We start from the raw sequence: 15,542 nt of genomic DNA on the forward strand, positions 1-15,542 counted from the left end.
CGTTTCGTGACATTGGTTCAAATATCAAGTTGTCTACTGGAAGTATTGTTGAGAATTGGAGGAATTGAAGATATCGTGTGTGGCATGTTGATCAAGGCCCTTTTCCAAATGAAGGTGGTGAAGAGGATGTGGAGCCGCTTAGACATGAAGAAAATGTTGATAGAGATTACGAATAGTGGCAGGTTTTTTCACAGTTAGTTCCTCCAAGCTATGTAAACATTTTAGACCTTGATAATCATGGTAGTAGGGACTTTGATATTGATTATAATTGGCAGGAAATGATGGTTTCAAATGATTTTTTAGAACAACGAATCAATTTTGTAAAAGATTCATAGTGTACAAGTGTTCTCAACTGCGACTTTGTTAGGGACACGTATTTGTCGCCTTCCTCTCTATTAGAAAAACAACCAGCTACTTTGAAATTATTTTTCGACAATTTGCTAAACGCAAAAATTATGGTGCTTTGAAAATGATTATTCGAGGTACTGGTGGAAAAGGGAAGTATTCTCTCATTGGTTGTACTTATCATGCTCTTTCTATTTCAACAATGGATGGAAAAAGTCATTTGTTATTGCTTGCTCCAATTTGTATTATCAATTTTAACATACATGCAAAAACAATACATTATGCTTTAAAAATTCCTATAAAATATATGAATTTCAGAAAATTGAGAGTTACATAGATCCTGCAACTAGTGGAATATTATTCAAAGTGAATGGGTAGCCCGTTTTCATTCGTGGAGGGAACTGGATAGTGTCTGACGGTTTGTTGCGTCTTTCATAAAAACATTACAAAGCAAATATCAAGTTCCATGTTGATATGAATTTTAATATGATTCGTTGTTGGTGTGGGGGATTAGCAGAGCATCCATAATTCTATCACTACTGTGATCTATATGGCTTGTTGGTTTGGAAATATTTCTGGATTACTGGGGATGTTGATGGGCATGGTATTCATGTTTCAAACCCAAATGGGCCATTAGATCATGGACTTTTTCTTATATGTGCAAAGGACACAATCAAGCTTTTACGCAACCATGCAAACTTGGCACTATGGGTTGGAGGTAATTAGAAACACCCACCAGATGACATCAATGCAGGTCTAAAGAATGACTTGTAGCTTCATCCTTATTTCAAGTCCCCTACCATTGGAACAAATTTAATGAATTCACATACATGGCCCAAAGCCTCTGAAGATCCTAGTCTATACCTTGATGGAACCCGTGTATACATACAAGGATCTTTATGAGATGGATTTTCCAAGGGAAATTCAGAATTTATAGATGGCCCTTATGAAATCCAAAATCCTGAAGACTTTTGCAAGGATGACTTTTATCAATATGGGCTTAATCCTGAGGTGAATTTTTTTGGTATGCCACTTGCAACCACTATCAGAGCAACAATGCCTCGAGAAGCCTGGAAAATTCCATTGTTTTAGAAGCTCCCAAGTCACTACATTAAAAAGTATTATTATTATTAATAAATTTAAGATGAGATAATATTTTTGTATTTGATCATTTTTTGAGGAGGAATGCATCCCATTTAAACCCAGTCCACATGAGCAAGGTGATGCAGGTAGAGAAATGGCGGATCAACACTTGGAAACACTTTGTTTGCAGGTAGGTATTGTTTAGGTACTATGAAAAATCAAACCATTTCTCCATCATAATATGGGCAAGGATTTCCATGCTAGAGATCTGGTTTCATGATCCACCCTGTAACTGAAATTGTTGCAGTCATTTCTTCGGTTTTTTCATCATTTGTTTTATAAGGTGAAAATGGTAGAGAATTATCTGGATGTGAAGTAGGATGAAGACCGACCTCACGGGGACACTTGCTTGTGAGGTGACAAAAAGGGGAAAATGGAGGACATTGGAAATGCAGGGTTTCTAGAGTGGGTGAGGACCCTGTTTCAGACTCTGAATTTTTGTTGTTAACGATTTTTAATGGAAATCAATTGGATAATTGTATGGGGGAATATTTACTTACGAGGAATGTGGTCGTGAAGTTGAAATTTCAAACCCCAAGACATCTAAAGTATTTTCCTCTCCAGTGCTCATCCAACCCTGCTTCCTAGTAGCTGGAAAAATTCCACTCTAATGATCTCTTATAGTAATTTGCTTCCCTGCATTGAATTTCCTATGAGGTATTTATTATTTTGTCTCGTTTGGAATTTCTAATACTCTAGTTTTCATAAAAAAATGCAAACAAGAATGTTCTTTCTAGCATTAAATGTTGCTTGTTTCATGCTAGTGAATTTTGTGATTCACTAACCTATGACTCCTATTCCTTTATTTGTTGTTGTCACCGCTCCCAAAAAGCGGGTTGAAAATGTTGAACCAAAGCCATGCCTTTCCTCGACCTCTTCTCTTGACAATAAGAATGTATGGCTTTCACTACTTCCACAGGTGAAATATCCCAATAGAAGTCAATTATTTCATCACTATTCAATAGCTCATGTTGCTGTGTGAAGGTAGCCTCCTTAGTAAATCCATAATTCTCTCAAATGATTCTTACAATACTTGACTTGGTTGGAAACCTTCATTGCCAACCCTCATAATGTTTAAGTCACCAAGCCCCACCTCATCCTTAATGTCCATGTGATACATGACACAGGAAGTGGCCAAGGTCATTTCAACTTCACTGTCCAACTGTCAAATATACCTTGAAGTAGGGCAAACAAAATTAGAATTGCAATCATAATCTTTTATCTTTCACACTCCAGGTATTGGTATGTGCCTCACTGAGGTAGGTCACAAATTCTGATTGTGGTGTTCTTCATGCAATTATTTGAATAGAGTCCATTTCTTCCTATCAAGAAAATTCAAGCTCCAATCCTTCCCACCTCTCCATATCATAGCATGGGTGTAACGATTTGTTGTGACCCCAATTGAATAACTTATTATGCCTTATGGTTATATTTTATAAATCCATATAGTTTCATAGAAATCATCTTTTCATCATGATATGAAGACTTAAGCACAACTTGAGCACCACATTCTCTCCACCATCTTTCAACTTCCACAACTAGGATATTTTGCACTACAAAATACATAATATAAATACATCCTTAGATGTGAAGAATCATTAGAGTTCTTCTTCTTCATGTCTTCCTTACATTGCCTTGAAGGAAAACCTTGTCCCATATGACCTCTTTGAAATAAATATCATCAGAATTATCTCCCAATATTAGGTTTGAAAACCCACTGTGGCGCTTTAGAAATATCATTAGAATTATCACCCAAGATTAGATTTGAAAACCCATTGTGTTGTTGTCTAGGTTCTGGGAAACCATTATAAACATTTTGAGCCCTATTTTCTTGCCACATTATGACTGAGATGTTGTGTCATTCCTATCCTGATCCTAAGAGTTAATCTGAGTTGTGAATAAGTCTGCATAAATAGTTGGTTTGTCTTGTTTTGTATCTGGCTCAACTTGTGTAGATTCAACACAACCAATGATGAATTTTCTTGTAACAACTTCCTCTCAACCATCCATATCCATGTGAGAACCCTCCGCTAAAAACTCAATTACTGGGGAATTCAATCCATAAGCAGAATGAGGCCTTGAACTCGTGGAAAATTACCATGATCCTTTATTCATCAAGAATCTCTAAAGTTTAAGGAAAATTTCCATGAATAAAATGATAATGGCTATCTTTCTTTGCTGGAAGACTTGTAGCATTTCCAATCACATTAATATCAGAATATGATGATCATGGAGATGACTTTACCAAACCATCAATGGTGCTTATAGAGGAAGCATCGGAATCTACCTTTGAATGCTTATTTTCATCCTCTTTGATATCCTTTGACTTAGCTTCGTCTTTTGATTTTGTTGGCAGGTATTATTCATCTCAAGTCTGAAATCCATAGAATCCAATAGTGTAGTTGTTTCTAATGAAACTGCAATGATGCTTCCAAGTTATAATGAATGTCAATGTGTGGAAGAATTGTTGGGTCTTGAAAATGTCATTCATTTCCATTACACTTTCACTATTATGTCCATTATATCACCTCCATTTCACTACTATGTCACTACATTCATCCCACTTTCATTATCATTGGGCCACATTTATGTTTTTCCAAACTTTATTAATTCTTAGCCTTTTTAAGTGAATTTGTGGTTAAAAAATAGAAAATAATGTACATATGCTTATACCTAACAAGTGGGTTGAGATTGTTGACATGTGTAGGTCAAAAGGAGGCTTCTAGAAGACCTTTATGTGGCACCCTAAGGCCAAATTCGAACTTGAGTGGAAAGAATCATGGGATCATGAAGATATGTGTCACATCTCCTAATTGTATTGTAACTCTAAGAAGACATGTGTCTTATCAGTTCCTATTTTGATTAGGACTCTAGAAGTAGAGGGAGAGATTCATGGACTCTCATCTTGCTTTCGTTAGTTTGCAATTTTTGGTTTGTTTGAGTGCAATAATTTAGATTTTATTTCTGTAATTAGATGGGCAGCAGAGACAGTGATTTCATGATCAACACTTCATCTTTTGCTTGATTTAACTAGCTGCATATTTACACTTTTTTTCAAGTACTAATTTTATCAATAGCATGTTTTGAGATATTTTGAATTGCTAAGTTTTGGAAGTTACTATAAGGGACATAAACCTTGTCTTGAAATCTACATCCATACTTAACCTTTAAAAGTATTTTTAAGACCTTAGAATAGGATTTCCATTTGCATTAAACACTTTAGGAAACCAACAAGAACAAAACTCCAAAAACAACATAAACTATAAAACAACGAAGTAAGAAAAAAGTTAACTAAGCACATATGGTGCACCACACTTCATCAGTTTACGATACCCAAATTGATAATTTATGTAGAGCAATTTAAGACGTTAAATTGACTAGACATTTTGGCGCCATTGCCGGGGAAGTGTAATTAGGAGACCTTATTTCTTACATCTAAAAAATAAATAAAATTTCTTGAGTATGCTCTCCTCCTGCACTTTGTGTGATCTGTAGGATCAGAAAAAGAATTGTTATGTTAAAAAAAAAAAAAAACAAACAAAATAAGCTTCATCATTTGATTCAATTAAAAATAAAATAAAAAATAATGAAACCCAACTGCTTTGATAGGCTCAGTTGTCCAAGATTGACTGATTATGGTTTGTAGTGGTCCTCAAAACAATATGTCCTGTTTTAATAAGATTCTGCAAATTAGCTGCAGAATGCAGTCTGATTCTGCAACTAACTGTGAATTCTGCAACTAATTTCAAGGTTTAGCAGGTTACAGGCGTCCAATGAAGAAACCGACCACATGGGCATCTCCAGAATTATCCCGACATGGATCCTATCCTAGTCACCCAGCCCAGATTGATAAAAAATCAGCTTAAGACCTCAGTCAAAGTCCTATTTTTAGTATATTTTACTTGAAGTCTTTGCTGCCTGAAATTGAAAATCATTAATCATTATTATAAAATTTCACAATTTCAGAGAGACAAAAAAAAAGAGAAATAATCAATGGCTATCCCCAATTCCAGTTTCCATTGTGGCCTCAATAGAAAATCTGCATTCTTGTTTGAGCTTTGGCCTTGAAACAAACCTGCAAGAACATTTAAAAATAAAAATTGAAAAAAAATCAAATAAATCAAATTGCATGGACTGTTGTGTTAAAATAAAAACTCTGCATTTTTGGAATCTGGTTGGACTTCTGCTGATCTGGTTTTCAAAGAAAGGGTATGAAGGATTAGCTGGATATCTTGTAGAAAAGGCATTGACAATCCATTGTGTTGAAATATCAATAGAACTACCAATTCATTTGCAATAATATCAAGGTATCAAACTCTGAAGTTAAAGGTCACAGACATGCGCCACATAGAGCACACGTGAAATATTGAAGTTTCTCAAATTATGTGACGATAGATATTTCAGAGGTTCACACGCAACAATTCCTTCCTATCTTGCAATCTGAGAAATGGTGGAGTGATCTATCAATTGGCAAGTCTAAGAGAACCAAAAAAAAAATTGTTCTTAATTTCTGTTCTCAGGACTTCGGATCTTCACAAGAGGATAAAGAAACTTCTGTTTTCTTCAATCCAATACACCACTCCGCAGTCATTTTATGAATTTGCTAACGTCCACTCCGCAACCTTTTATTTTAAAATTCTACCAGACTCACTCTGTTTCCATACTCTCACACTGAGTTTACGATTGCTAGTACAGGGTTTGTTTATACAAGCCTCTGCTCCATGAACTCATTTTCATTGCATGCTCTGTATTCTTTCCATTTTGTAACTACTGGTTTTCTCCGCAATCCTCCTCCATCTTCCGCTCATACAACCGTTCCACCTCCGTGAAACCATCACTTACAGTCAAAATACCTGTTCATAACAAATGAAACAATGCCAATGTCCTTGAAAATTTCAATATTGTTCATTTGTTATTTCCCTGTGTTCAAATTACAAATCAAACAACAACAAAAAAACGCCGAATGCAGCAATTCATAAAAATACAGAACAGTTAATCGACAAATGCGTAATAGCTGAAAAAACGCAAAAATTTGAATGCACGATCTGGCCAAATGGAGGCGAATTTGAAAAAAAATAAAACATGGGTTTTTTCGAAAATAGGGTCAATTAGATAACCCATAAATCGTTTTAAGACATTTGAAGCGTTTTGGGAGATTTTTGCAGTTCTTTGAAGCCCATTTTTGCAAGCAGCGAGAAGAAAAAATGGAATTTGAAATAATAAACTGGCAGTTTGATTTAATTCCACTGCCTGGGGAAGGCAATTCCAATTAGGAATCAACTGTGTGCTAGCATTTAAACATGATTGCACGTCTCTCACTTTTTGCCACCCGTTTGTACCTGTTTTGTTATTTCCCGTTTAATAGCATGATCGAACACGACAACGGTTAATGTGAACAAGTTGAATACGGCTCTTCACAGTCGATGGATGGATGTGGCAAAGTATTCAATGCCAGGAGTTAAGAATCTTAAGCACGGTTACGTGGCATCCAGCAAAGGAAGCTGCCAACTTTACTGCACAGGTTATTAGTATGAATCTAGTTATGCCCCTGTGTTGGATTGCCACACTTGCCACATTGTCGTCAAGTTTGAAACCTTTGTTGAGTATCCTCCATTGGGTCATTTTGCAGTCAGGGATATGTGTCAAACGGTTGCTGTAGGAGTCATTAAAGTTGTTGAAGAGATCATACATTTCCATTACTTTGATATATTTTCATCACTAAAACTGTTTTGCTTCATATACCATTTACAAAGTTTTTTTTTATTTTTCAGGCAGACAGTGAAGAAATTAAAAAAAATATAGCAGATCATGAATAATTGGTCTTGTGCACCAGCGGTGATCTTAGACTCTCTCTCCCTGGTACTTGGCTGCATAAAATCTCTTTTTCAATAACTTAAATCATAAAACTGATGGTTGGCTATCTTTTAGCTATGGAATGCAGTCTGATTCCGCAGCTAACTGGCAATTCCGCAACCATTTTCATACTTCTATAGGTTATAGGTGTCAAGAGATGAAACAAACCACATGGGTATCTAGGAAAATGTCAGTACATGGATGGTGTCCTATCCATTTAATCCAAATCAATGAAAAGACCCCGGTTAAAGGGAAGTCAAGGTGTGTGTTATCACTAAGTCGCAACACTAAGTCACCGCACGTCAAGAAAAAAAACAATTTTGAATCAATGAAATGAATAAGTTATTTGCTCACTTTTCTGAAGGTATTGATTAATTTTGGACTAATGATGAAAGATGAATGGCTAACTTTTTATTCAAGATTTTTAGCTACAGAAACTATGCACATTCCGCAGCTAAAGTCCAATTCTACAGCTAAACATCAATTTGCAGCTGAAAAACCTCATTGTTCAAATCAGCCTAACTTTCTCATACAAAATCAGATTTTGATGATTCAAGTATCGTTGGAAAGATCTCAACAAGATCTACACAATGAGAGATCCCTCATTAGAGTTTGAAATGGTAAATAATGAAATAAATTGCTTAAAAGAAGCAACATCAACTTGAGCCACTAATTCCAAATCAAGTATAAATTCTTTTGATTTTTCCTTTGAGAACTTGTTTCATTAATACAAATTCTTAGTTTTGTGTGAAAATATCATAACTAGAGAGATTGATCACCTCTCTCATTTGATAATCTTACATTCCATTGCAGAAGAAGTATTAGTTTTTTGTAGGTTCCAGGAGGAAGGACAAATGACTACAAGAGAATGGTGTCTCTCTAAGAGACCAATTTGTTTCATAAGAGGATGATTAGCAACAAAGAGGAAATATGTTGATGCAAAATCAAATCCAAACACTTGAAAAACTTTCAGATACTATTGTCTCCCTCACATCCATACCTCATAATAAACCATTCACCTCATTTCACTTCATATTTTCCATTTATATTCACATACAATTTCCATCTCTTTTTGTCCATTCATAACCCACAAATAAAAGCAAGAGGCTCATTCACATGCTTATTGCCCATTGCCATTTCTACTCTCCATTGCCATCTTCCATTTTCATCTTCCCTTTCCTGTCATTTTCATTCCGCAAATAAGCCCTGCTTCAATGCAAATTATTGAGTCCATAGTCCTTTGAGTCTAAGTTCCTTGTAAAGACACCTTGAGGGTTGCATGCCTTAATGTCAAGTTTTTATGCTGACAAACAATGGAAATACATTAATGTCCCTTGTTCATCAGATCTTCTAGGTGACTCGACATCGGCAAAACTATTCGTACCTAGCAAGATGTGTTTGGGCATCTTGACTCTCATTGTCATCAATGGTGAGAGTTCTTGTGTTGACTAGTGGCATCCATTAATGGCCACTAAGTCAACAATTTCCTGCTATGTTCGACATCAGAACATCTTTTCACATAGTAGGAATTGTGCAAATGAATTTTGAAGACATGAAAACTATTATTTTCAGCATTTTGGAGCAGATTCAACAAGTTTTAGTAGAAGTAATAAAAAGTCATCTTGACTCTTTATCCATGACTCTTCTTGTTCAGCCACTTGAAGAAGAATATGATCAGAATTTATCAACCACCACATATACAACTCATCCATTCCAAATGGTAAGTGAAGGTACGTCATTTTCTAACTTTTGACCATAGAATTCCATAAAAAGCTACAATGATAATTGTTGGAAAAACATTTCTCTTCCCCATTTCATAAAATTGTCAATACCATCAGTTGGGGGGGGGGAATACATTCATCTTCATATCTTGCTATTTCCATATCATACTCAAGAGCCCACATACTTCCAACATATATTAACTATTACATTGTTATTATGAGCATACAATGGCTTTTCAAAAAGTGCTTAAACGATAAACTGGATACAAACAAAATCATGGTTGTCAAACAAGAACCAACCATCATGCAATCCAATAAAGATATACTTTGCAAGAATAATTAAAATATCATTATGTAAAGTTCAAAGATCAAAATAGAATGTAACAACAAAAAAAATGGTTGTAACACAAGAACCAACCATGTTGCAATTCAAGTAAAACACTTTGCAGAAATATGAAGTTATCAAATGATATCATGCAAAGTTAAGCCAAAGCTCAAGGATCAAAAGAATTAATGTAATATATATTGCATGAGGACATGCAATAGCTTCAATTGGGGGGTATGTTGGATCTTAAAAATGTCATTCATTTCCATTACACTTTCACTATTATGTCCATTATATCACCTCCATTTCACTACTATGTCACTATATTCATCCCACTTTCATTATCATTGGGCCACATTTATGTTTTTCCAAACTTTATTAATTCTTAGCCTTTTTAAGTGAATTTGTGGTTAGAAATTAGAAAATAATGTACATATGCTTATACCTAACAAGTGGGTTGAGATTGTTGACATGTGTAGGTCAAAAGGAGGCTTCTAGAAGACCTTTATGTGGCACCCTAAGGCCAAATCCGAATTTGAGTGGAAAGAATCATGGAATCATGAGGATATGTGTCACATCTCCTAATTGTATTGAAACTCTAAGAAGACATGTGTCTTATTAGTTCCTATTTTGATTAGGACTCTAGAGGTAGAGGAAGAGATTCATGGACTCTCATTAATGAGATGGCTTCTCATCTTTTTGTATAAAATCTCTCTCCTTCATTTGTTAGTCTTAGCTTAGCTTAGCTTGGTTTTTTAGTTCTTTAGCTTGGAGTTTGTAGTTCTTCCTTGATGGCTTTGAAAAGCTTTGGAGAGCTTTGTTGTACTTTGTAATTTTGAAGAATTTGAATAAAGCTTTGATGTTCTCAACATGGAAGGAGATGTGAAGTAGATGTTATGGAGCACATTAGAATGTAAGGTAGAGTAGATTTTATTTTGTAATTTTGCTTTGATTTCATTCATGTATGTCATTTTATTGCTTCCAAGTTTTATAGTTTAGATTTTCCATTCATGCAAGTGTGTTCAACCGGTTGATTGTAGATTAGTTTTTCTATACATGTTCTTGTATTTGCTTATTAGTTTTTGTTCGAGCTTTTTAATGTAGTTTTTGCATCAAGTGGTGATATGAGACTTGCTTCCCTACTGAACTTTTTAGCCTTTAAATTTCAGTTGTTATGCTTTGATTTTAGTGAGATTTGTTTGTTGCTATTAGCTAGTTTAGATATCAAATTCTTCATGTTATTTGACGTTATCTCTGGAGCCATGGCTTAACCCCGAAAAGCTACTTGGCGAGCTATCGGATTATAAGTGAAGTGATTTGATTTTACTTTCATTATTCTGCAAGTAAGAAGTTTAGATATCAAATTCTTCATGTTATTTGACATTATCTCCGGAGCCATGGCTTAACCCAGAAAAGCTACTTGGCGAGCTATCGGATTATAAGTGAAGTAATTTGATTTTGCTTTCATTAATCTGCAAGTAGGTAATTTAGATATCAAGTTCTTCATGTTATTTGACGTTATCTCTGGAGCCATGGCTTAACCCCGAAAAGCTACTTGGCGAGTTATCGGATTATAAGTGAAGTAATTTGATTTTGCTTTCATTAATCTGCAAGTAGGTAATTTAGATATCAAGTTCTTCATGTTATTTGACGTTATCTCTAGAGCGATGGCTTAACTCCGAAAAGCTACCTGGCAAGCTATCGGATTATAAGTGAAGTAAATTGATCTTACTTTCGTTAGTCTGCAGTTTTTGGTTTGTTTGAGTGCAATAGTTTAGATTTTATTTTTGTAATTAGATGGGCAGCAGAGACAGTGATTTCATGATCAACACTTCATCTTTTTCTTGATTTAAGTAGTTGTATATTTACACTTTTGTTCAAGTACTGATTTTATCAATAGCATGTTTTGAGATCTTTTGAAGTGCTAAGTTTTGGAAGTTATTGTAAGGGACATAAACCTTGTCTTGAAATCTACATCCATACTTGACTTTTAAAAGTATTCTGAAGACCTTAGAATAGGATTTCCATTTGCATTAAACATTTTAGGAAACCAACAAGAACAAAACTCCAAAAACAACATAAACTATTAAACAACGAAGTAAGAAAAAGGTTAACTAAGCACATATGGTGCACCACACTTCATCAGTTTACAATACCCAGATTGATAATTTATGTAGAGCAATTTAAGACGTTAAATTGACTAGACAGGAATAGAGCTATACATAGAACCCAAGACATCTAAAGGATTTTCCTCTCCAGTGCTCATCCTACCTTGTTTCCTAGTAGCTGGACAAATGCCACTCTAATGATCTCTTACAGTAATTTTCTTCCCTGCATTGAATTTTCTATGAGGTATATATTATTTTGTCGTGTTTGTAATTTCCAATCCTATAGTTTTCAGACAAAATTCAAACAACAATTTCCTTTCCAACATTAAATGTTTCTTGTTTGATGTTGGTGAATTTTATAATTCACTCATCTATGACTCCCATTCCTTTGTTTGTTGTTGTTACTACTCCCAAGAAGCAAGTTGAAAATGTTGAACCAAATCCATGCCTTTCCTCCAGCTTTTCTCTTTCCAATGAAAATGAATGGCTTTCACTATTTCCATAGGTGCAATATCCCAACAAAATTTAGTTACTTCATCACTATTCAACAGCTCATGTTGGTGTGTGACGGTAGCCTCCTCCAGTAAATCCATAATTCTCTCAAATGCTTCTTCCAATACTTGACTTGGTTGGAAACGTTCATCACCAACCCTCATAATGTTTAATTCACCAATCCACTCCTCATCCTCAATGTCCATGTCATCGATGACACGGGAAGTGGCCAAGGCCATTTCAACTTCACTCTTCAACTGTTAGATATACCTTGAAGTTGGGAAAACAAAATTAGAATTGCGATCATACTACTCTATATTTCACACTTCGTCGCATTGATTTAGATCACAAGTTCGAATTGTGACATTCTTCATGCAATTCTTTGAATAGATTCCATTGCTTCCTATCAAGAAAATACAAGCTCCAATCCTTCCCACCTCTCCATATCATAGCATGGGTGTAATGATTTGTTGTGCCCAATTGAATAACTTGTTGTGCCTTATGGGTATATTTTGTAAATCCATATAGTTTCATAGAAAGCATCCAGTCATTATGATATGAAGCCTCAAGCACAACTTGAGCACCACATTCTCTCCACCATCTTTCAACTTCCACAACTAGGATATTTGCACTACAAAATACATAATCTAAATACATTCTTAGATGTGAAGAATTATTAGAGTTCTTCTTCTTCATGTCTTCCTTACATTTCCTTGAAGGACAATGTCATCTCACATGACCTCTTTGAAATAAATATCATCATAATCATCACCCAAGATTACATTTGAAAACCCATTATGACGCTTTAGAAGTATCATCAGAATTATCACCCAAGATTAGATTTGAAAACCCATTGTGACGCTTTCTAGGTTCTAGGAATCCATTATAAACATTTTGAGCCCTATTGTCTTGCCACATTGTGACTGAGATGTTGTTTCATTCCTATCTTGATCCTAAAAGTTACTCTGAGTTGTGAATAATCCTGCATAAACAAATGGTCTGTCTTATTTTGTATTTGTCTGAACTTGTGTAGATTCAACACAACCAGTGATAATTTCCCTGTAACAGCTTCCTCTACACCATCGATAGCCATGTGATAACCCTCCACTTCAAACTCAATTACTGGTGAATTATTTCCCTGAGCAGAACGAGTCCTTGAACTCCTAGAAAATTTCCATGGTCCTTTATTCAGGAAGCATCTCTAAAGTTTAAGGGAAATTTCCATGCATAAAATGATAATGGCTATCTTGTTTTGCTGGAAGACTTGGAGCATTTCCAATCACATTATGCTTAGAATATGATGATCGTGGAGATGAAATTACCCAACCATCAACAGTGCTTATAGTGGAAGCATCAACATCTACCTTTGAATGATTATTTCCATCCTCTTTCATTTCCTTTGACTTAGCTTCGTCTTTTTCTTTTGCCGGCATATATTATTCATCTCCAGTCTGAAATCCATAGAATCCAATTTTCTGATTGTTTCTAATGAAACTATAGTGATGCTTCTAGGTTGATAATTAATGTCAATGTGTGGACAACTATAGCTATATACAGAACCCAAAAAATCTAAAGGATTTTCCTCCCTAATGCTCATCCTACCCTGTGTCTTGGTAGCTGGACAAATGCCACTCTAATTATCTCTTATAGTAATTTGCTTCCTAGCATTGAATTTCCTATGAGGTATCTATTATTTTATCTTGTTTGTAATTTCCAATCCTCTAGTTTTCAGACAAAATTCAAACAAAAATGGTCTCTTCGGCATTAAATGTTACTTGTTTGATGCTAGTGAATTTTTTTAATTCACTAATCTACGACACCCAATCCTTTGTTTGTTGTTATTACTGCTCCAATAAGCAAGATGAAAATGTTGAATCAAATCCATGTCTTTCCTCCACCTCTTCTATTTCCAATGAGAATGAATGGCTTTCACTACTTCCACGAGTGCAATATCCCAATGGCATTCAGCTACTTCATTACTATTCAATAGCTCATGTTGGTGTGTGAAGGTAGCCTCCTCCAATAAATCCATAATTCTCTCAAATGCTTCTTCCAATACTTGACTTGGTTGGAAACCTTCATCATCAACCCTCATAATATTTAAGTCACCAAGCCACGTTGCATCCTCAATTTCCATATCATACATGACACGAGAAGTGGCCAAGGCCATTTCAACTTCACTCTCCAACTCTCAGATATACCTTGAAGTAGGGCAGACAAAATTAGAATTGCAAGCATAATCATCTATCTTTCACACTTCAGGTATTGGTATGTGCCTCACTTAGGTAGGTCACAAATTCCAATTGTGGCATTCTTCATGCATTTCTTTGAATATATTCCATTGCATCCTATCAAGAAAACCCAAGCTCCAATCCTTCCACCTCTCCATATCATAGCATGGGTGTAACGATTTTGAAGAACTTGTCATGCTTTGAGAGTATATTTTGTAAATTCATATAGTTTCATCACAAGAATCCAGCCATTATGATCTAAAGCCTCAAGCACAACTTGAGCACCACATTCTCTCCACCATCTTTCAACTTCCACAACTAGGATATTTGCACTACAAAATACATAATCTATATACATTCTTAGATGTGAAGAATTATTAGAGTTCTTCTTCTTCATGTCTTCTTTACGTTGTCTTTAAGGACAACCTCGTCTCATATGACCTCTTTGAAAGAAATATCATCAGAATTATCACCCAAGATTAGATTTGAAAACCCATTATGACATTTTAGAAATATCATCAGAATTATCACCCAAGATTATATTTGAAAACCCATTGTGATGCTTTAGAAATATCATTAGAATTACCACCCAATATTATATTTGAAAACTCATTGTGATGCTTTCTAGGTTCTGGGAATCCATTATAAATATTCTGAGCCCTTTTGTCTTGCCACATTGTGACTGATATGTTGTGTCATTCTTATCCCGACCATAAAAGTTACTATAAGTTTTGAATAAGTCTACATAAATAGATGGTATGTCTTCTTTTGTATCTGGCTTAACTTGTGTAGATTCAACACAACCAATGTTGAATTTCCCTGTAACATCTCCCTCTCCACCATCCATAGCCATGTGAGAACCCTCTACTTCAAACTCAATTAATGGTGAATTCAATCCCTGAGTAGAATGAGGTCTTGAACTCCTAGAAAGTTACCATGATCCTCTATTCATCAAGCATCTCTGAAGTTTAAGGGAAATTTCCATGCATAAAGTGATAATGGCTATCTTGCTTTGCTGGAAGACTTGTAGCATTTCCAATCACATTAATATCAAAATTTGATGACCGTGGAGATGACATTACCTAGGCATTAACAATGCTTATAGCGGAAGCATCAACATCTATCTTTGAATGCTTAGTAGTTAGGCATCTAGAAGCGCAAAAATCGGCAATATGGCATCCACTAAACACCATTTCAACAACTTGAACAATTTTCATTGATGATACTTCCGCAGTGGATGCATCACAATTACCCACATCTAAACGATCAATCATCTCCTATTTTCCAAGTCAAATGATTATAATCCAAAATTTTGTAACCTAGT

This window comes from Pinus tabuliformis, chromosome 5_2 (assembly GCF_031772625.1).
Source record: "Pinus tabuliformis cultivar Carrire ecotype Pingquan chromosome 5_2, CPIR1, whole genome shotgun sequence".
NCBI lineage: Eukaryota > Viridiplantae > Streptophyta > Pinopsida > Pinales > Pinaceae > Pinus > Pinus tabuliformis.